Consider the following 7,268-nt stretch of genomic DNA (forward strand, 5'->3'; position numbering starts at 1 on the left):
TCTGCTTACTTTGGATTTAATTTGCTCTCCTTCTTTTTTGTTTGAGGTATTCTTGTTTTTAGTTTTTTTGTTTTTTGTGTTTTTTTGCTCTTCTTTTAGATTATTGATTTTAGATCTTTTTTTTTTGATATATGTATTCAATGCTATAAACTTCCCTCTAAACACTGCTTTAATTTTATCCCACAAGTACTGATAAGTTTTCATTTTTATTTAGTCCAAAATATTTTTAAAATCTCCTGAGATCTCTTCTTTGATTCATGTACTATTTAAAAGTGTGCTGTTTAACTGCCATGTTTTTTTTTTTTTTCCAGCTATCTATTATCAATTTCTAGTTTAATTCCAATGTTGTTTGACAGCAGACAGTATATGATTTCTATTCTTTCAAATTTGTTAAGGTATGTTTTATGGCCCAGAATGTGGTCTATTTTGATGAGTGTTTCATTTGAGCTTGAGAAGAATGTGTAATCTGCTGCTGTTAGATGAAGTAGAGTATAAATACCTATTATATCCAGTTGATTGATGGTGTTGTTGAGTTAAACTATGTCCTTACTGATTTTCTACCTGTTGGATCTACTTTTGAAAATAAAGGGTGTTGATATCTCTGGCAATAATAGTGGATCTATCTATTTCTCCTTGCTGTTCTATTAGTTTTTATTCCCATATTCTGATGCTTTTAGGCACTTACATGTTAGGGAGTCTTATATCTTCTTGGAGAATTGACCACTTTATTATTATGTAATGCCCTTCTTTATCCCTAATAATTTTCCTTGCTTTGAAGTTGGCTTTGTCCAAAATTCATATAGCTACTCATTCTGTAACTTCACATATATATGTGTATATATATGCATTCATCCATGAAATCAGGGAATATACTCTTCTGTGTGATTCTAATTCTTGGAAATTTGTTGAGATTTGCTTTATGACTCAGTCTGTGGTCAATTTTTATAAATATTTTGTGTGGAGGGGAGGGAAGTACGTTCTGCAGTTACTGAGTGGAATATTAGGTTAATTTTTATAATCTTGCTCTTCAAATAAATTTATATCTTTTATCTATTGAGAGCAGAGTGTTAAAAATATATCATCATACTTAATTTACTACTGTTTTTGCTCTGTATATAAGGAGACGTTGTTAAGTACATACAAATATACAGTTGTATTTTCCTGATAATCTACCCAATAAAATGATAGTTTCATCAGATTCATCTCCTTAAGTTTGGTGTTTAGCTTTCTCTTTTTTTTCTCCTGGATTTGACATGGGACCACTTGTTTCAAAATCATTTAAGATCACCAAGGAACTACTGAGGGAAGAGAGTATGAAACCACATACTTATTATGATACTATTTAGCTAACAAGGAACTCAATGACATGCTTCATCCCTTTATTATTTAGTTTTTACTATATAACAAACTACTGTGAAATGCAATATCATAAAATAATAAGCATTTATTAATAATTATGAATCTGCAGATCATCTGCACAATTGTTCTGATTTTCGCCAGGCTCACCCATGCATCTACTGTCAGCTGGCCGATGGTCTGTGAGCTATGCAGTCCTGAAGATGAGCAGGTCTTCTCTCCATGAGGTCTCTCATTCTCCAGCAGGCTTGTTCTGTGCCAGTGGCAGAAGTTCAAAGAGAAGTCTGAAATAGTGCCAGGCCTCCTGAGGCCTACGCTTACAACTGGCACAGCGTCATTTCTGTTGAATGTATTGGCCAAAGCTAGTTACAAGGCCAGACCAAACAAGAACTGGGGAAATAGAACACCTCTTGATTGGAGGAACTGCAAAATCACATTGCAAAGGGTGCAAATAGAGGGAAAGATAAAGAATTTGGGACATTTTTGCAAAAAGTCTGTCGCATATCCAAAACTTTTGGGACCTGCAGTGTAACAGAAAAGGAAGGAATGGGCCAAAATGATTTACTTCCAGTCATGCTACATGATTCCTTTCTCTTTATTCTTACTTGTAAAATGAAATTATATTTAAATTATCCCTGTAATTAAGTATAATATGAATGGAGGAAATTATAGAGAAAATAGGGAAAAGAGAATGGAAAGGTAATCTCAAACCTACATTTTTCACCAAATCAACACTAGGAATGATTTGCTATCTTTCCTGGTACGTAACATTTAATTTGGAATTCATGAGTTGGGATGAGACCATCTAGTGCTACTTTACATTTAACCTGGATCCACTACTGTGTTTCCCTGTGGACCATTCTAAAAGCTCAAATATATTTGAAGTCCAGAGTATGAAGGTATCTAGAATTTCTGTTTAAGAATAAAAGATTAAGCAGAATCTTGGCTCTTCAAGTGCCCTAAAAGGACCCTTGCCTTTGCTGTGGCATAACCCTCCCAAGACCTCTACCTCTAAATCTCTAATTGCCTTTAAATGACTGATTATGGCTCAGTCAACCAGGGATTTATCTAAACCTTTCTTTAACCCATTTAAACTTTCAGCCAGTGCAATCTCTTGGGAGTATCAGGTTTCATACGTGTTTTGAGAGCTCCCAACCCTTCAGATGTAATTATTTTCCTTTGAGTGAAATAGAAAAGTATTTGGTACTTATGGTTTTCAAATCCATTTAGAGAAAAGACTGCAGTCCTATAGTTCATGTTAAAGTTAAAAAAGAAAAAGAACAAGATGGTGTATGTGTGTGTGTCTATCCAGTGGCTTTTGTATTTTGTAATATAAATTAACTTCCTCCTTAAAATTCTTTATGAACTTTACTTGTTTACTCATATTCTAATAAAGTTGGTAAAACTATCTTTTCTCAGTCTATAAAAAAGCAATGTTCATCACTTGGGTTTTCTCCACGCTCCCTCAGCTCTGGTACATGAAAATAAGGCATCAGGTTACCATTTTACAATTGTATTTTTATTCTTCTTTTAGAGCCATTTCCCATTTTTCTCCTATTGAAAATGTTCAAGAAAAAAACCTCATAACTTCCTCACTTCCTGTGGGACTTAACGGCTGCTAAAGATAATAACCATAAGAATATGTACTGTAAGCTCTAATAATGTTTCTACAGTTTCCAGAATGAAACAATTTCATAGTCAAGAATTTGAACTATAGGGCTTCCCTGGTGGCACAGTGATTGAGAGTCCGCCTGCCGATGCAGGGAACACAGGTTCGTGCCCTGGTCCGGGAGGATCCCACGCGCTGCGGAGCGGCTGGGCCCGTGAGCCGTGGCCGCTGAGCCTGCGCGTCCGGGGCCTGTGCTCCGCAATGGGAGAGGCCACAGCAGTGAGAGGCCCGTGTACCGAAAAAAAAAAAAAAAAAAAGAATTTGAACTATAGAGTTTAAATGGTAAAAATTAAAGGAAAATAAATTCTTAACAGCTAACTAAGGTTGTTAGAGTGGAGATTTAGCTATATAAATCTATATATCTCCACTTATAAATAATAATATTTAGGGATTGGCCTGTTTTCAAGATTTTTCTTTCATTTCTGAGTTTTGTTTCAAATATTAGTTATATTATCAAAATACCAGGGGTTTAGGTCATACTGACAGATTCACAGGCACAACTCATGAAGAAAAGAACAGTGATTCCATCTATCTCTCCTGTTGTTCTCCTCTACTATAAATTACGTTGGGATGAGAAGAAAAAGTGAGTTATAATAAATTTCAGCTGAAGTATCTCAGAGAGCAGAAACTTGCCAAGTATGTTTGATGAAAGTGCATTGGAAGATTCCTGTCCCGGAAGTAAATCCTGTAATCTGCAAGGGGTAAGCCTGGGGGAATTGAGACTCCATGGGTGAGTTAGAAGGAGACCCCTCCCCTTCCCCATCTCACATTAGCACTCTCTCAGACTCAGGAAACATGTGCCCTGCAGACCACTGAGAACTGGACACAACTCTTTATGACATTCCTATTCATTATACTAGGTAAACCCATCTGCAGTGTTCTTACACTGCCCATGAGAGAAATGATGGCAATCAAGAAAAGAAGGTAACTTTAGACTAAATTACTGCGTTGATAGTTCACGTTGCCCAGACTCATGTAATAAACTGCCAACCCTCCATGTTCTTCTAAAAACCTAAGTAACCTCTATTCTTACAAGAAAGATCTATTGTTCAAAGTACAAATGTTTATATGTATCAGTTTGATATAAGTTACTCCTAGCATAATGTGAAGATTAAGGCTGGGCTGTTTCCATTTCAAAATGGAAATAGGAAGCATATGGTTAGTTGTAAATTTAGAGAAAACCCAAATAAAAATATGATGAGCCCTTCATTGATTATTAATTCCAAATCTAAGCTAGAATGATTGATAAGTACTCATGACACCCCTTAGAAGCGAGCCTCTGAAGAAAAAAGAAAAGGCCCATTCGTAAATTACTCAAAGCTACTGCTTGTACCAAGGATAGGTGCTAATGTTTTATTTATTTTATTTATTTATTTATTTTTGGCTGCACTGCACGGCATGCAAGATCTTTGTTTCCCGACCAGGGATCAAACCTGCATCCCCTGCACTGGAAGTGTGGAGTCTTAACCAGTGGACCTCCAGGGAAGTCCTGGTACTAATATTTTGATATCACTTTTTTGTATAATCTTAGCTACCAAGGTTAATGAACCTTGATTAAGAATGTCAAGAGTACACTGTTGGTGGGAATGTAAATATTGGGGCAGCCACTGTGGAAAACAGTAGGAAGGTTCCTCAAAAAACGAAAAATAGAGTTACCATATGATCCTGCAATCCCACTCCTGGGCATATATCTGGAGAAAAATGTAATTCAAAAAGATACATGCATCCCAATATTCACAGCAGCACTATTTACAATAGCCAAGACATGGAAGCCACCTAAATTTCCATTGACAGGTGAATGGATAAAGAAGATGTAAAAAATATATACATATCTCTCTCTCTCTCACACACACACACACACACACACACACACACACACACACACAATGGAGTACTACTCAGCCATAATAAAGAATGAAATAATGCCATTTGCAGCAACATGGATGGATCTAGAGATTATCATACTAAGTGAAGTCAGTCAGAGAAAGACAAATATCATATAATATTGCTTATATGTGGAATCTAAAAATATGATACAAATGAACTTATTTACAAAACAGAAGCAGACACAGACATAGAAAACAAACTTATGGTTACTGAAGGGGAAGGGGGAGGGATAAATTAGGAGTTTGGGATTAGCAGATAGAAACTACTATATACAAAATAGATAAACAACAAGGTCTTACTGCAAAGCACAGGGCACTATATTCAATATCTTGTAATAAACTATAATGGAAAAGAATATGAAAAAGAACACACACACACACATATATACACACACACACACACATACATACACACCCGTATGTATAACTGAATCACCTTGCTGTACACCAGAAACTAACACAACATTGTAAATCAACTGTACTTAATTTAAAAAAAAAAAATGCCAAGAGTATTTCCACACAGTTTGCAGCCCTAGGCCAAAACCAACAATGTTGATGATAAAGACTTCAGGTCCAAGTCTACACTGTAATGAATTCCCATACATCTAATGTTCCCCTGAGTGCAAGAGTTAAGTACAGTTGATACGTGTGGCCTTCAGAACTTCTCAGAGAAGAAAGCCCACCCTTTACAACTCAAATGCAAAACGTGTATATACAACATCTCTAACATTTCTTCTTCCCTGAAATACACAGGAATAAGGAGAACGCAGTCAAAGGCTGCATTCAGCATACGGCCCACAGACAAAGAGAAACCTTGCTAAGGCAGCACTGTTTGAAAGGTGCTGCTTGCATGGACTGCGAATCTGGTAAGAAATGTTCTTACCTACATATTATATGATGAAAACGAAGAAACAAATAAGCACACAAAAAATCCATTGCGAAGCAATCAACATATTGTAGAATAAGCCACATTCTATTTACCAATCAAATTCAGTCTAAACATATATATTAACACACGTACACATGTAAGAAGGTATACGTGCGTGTGCGTGTGTGTAAACAAGACAGAGGCAGAGAGAGATAAATATCTGAAACTACCAAAAGAAAATACTGAACTGGTACAGATACAACGTCAGGTCTGGTTAAAGGAAACACCTCTGTCCTGGAGCAAGGTTTTTTGTTTTGGGGGCTTTTTCCACCTCTTGCACTAAGTATGTCAACTTCTTTACCCCTTGCCACTCTGCATCTAAATGTCTGTTTTTAGGAAATACGTATACATATAGCTGATTCATTTTGTTGTACAGCAGAAACTAACACAACATTGTAAAGCAATTATACTCCAATAAAGATATTAAAAAAAGGGAAAAAAAAGAAATTTTCATGCATTTAAGTATGTAGAGGAACTATGGGGATTTCAGTACTAAATCTTTTTGTCTGAAACTGCTTAAAGTTTGTATTTTATTTACAGTGTCCTTCATATATTTTTCTAAAGTTCTAGTTATTGATTTCCTAATTTGCCTCTCAAATTCCTATAATGAAGAAATAACTCTAAACTAATATAGAGTTTAGTTTATATTAGTTATAATATATATATAATATATATAATATATATATATATTATAGAGTTATAAATAACTCTAATTCTAAAAATGCCTATCATATCATAGATATCTATTATTATATTATTTAGTTGGTACCTTGTGGTCAAATCTCCTTATAACATTTTAACTCATTACTCAAGCCCTTGCCTGGCCAACTTGGCTATCTAACACCAATCTCTCTCTCTCCCTCTTCCCTGCCCAACCCTTTCTATTTTTTCCTTCCCTTCAGCTACTGAAATTTTCTGAGAAGCAAAGAAACTTGCTTAGGACAAAGAAATTATCCATTTCCAAATGCCAGGCAAACAGAAATGAAGAGTCTGATCTATCAACACTGGGCCACTGTTGCCGCTGAAAACTAATCTCACAAAGATCTGGAGATGTCCTCTCTGAACCTGGTATGTGAATTTTTGTTTTATTTTGTTTTGTTTTCAAGAAAAATGACCACATTGCTTTTAATATTATAATCCGTTAAGGAAGTACTCTATTTGGGCTCCCAAGTATTCAACTCCTAAGGAAGGATTCATACTTAATTTATATCCTCAAAATGTATTCATTATTCTTAAATGCTGGTCTCCATATCAGAGCATCTGGATAAGGAGATCTCTTGCTTTTGAAAAATGCTGTGCCTAAATAATTCTTCCCTTCATGACAAAGGTAGTCATGAATCCAAATCACCCATCAGGATCTCCATTTCTTATAAGATGAATTCCTCTTCAAGGTCCATGGGGGCCTTATTTAGAGCCATCTTAACCTATC

This window comes from Tursiops truncatus, chromosome 13 (genome assembly GCF_011762595.2).
Source record: "Tursiops truncatus isolate mTurTru1 chromosome 13, mTurTru1.mat.Y, whole genome shotgun sequence".
NCBI classification, from domain to species: domain Eukaryota; kingdom Metazoa; phylum Chordata; class Mammalia; order Artiodactyla; family Delphinidae; genus Tursiops; species Tursiops truncatus.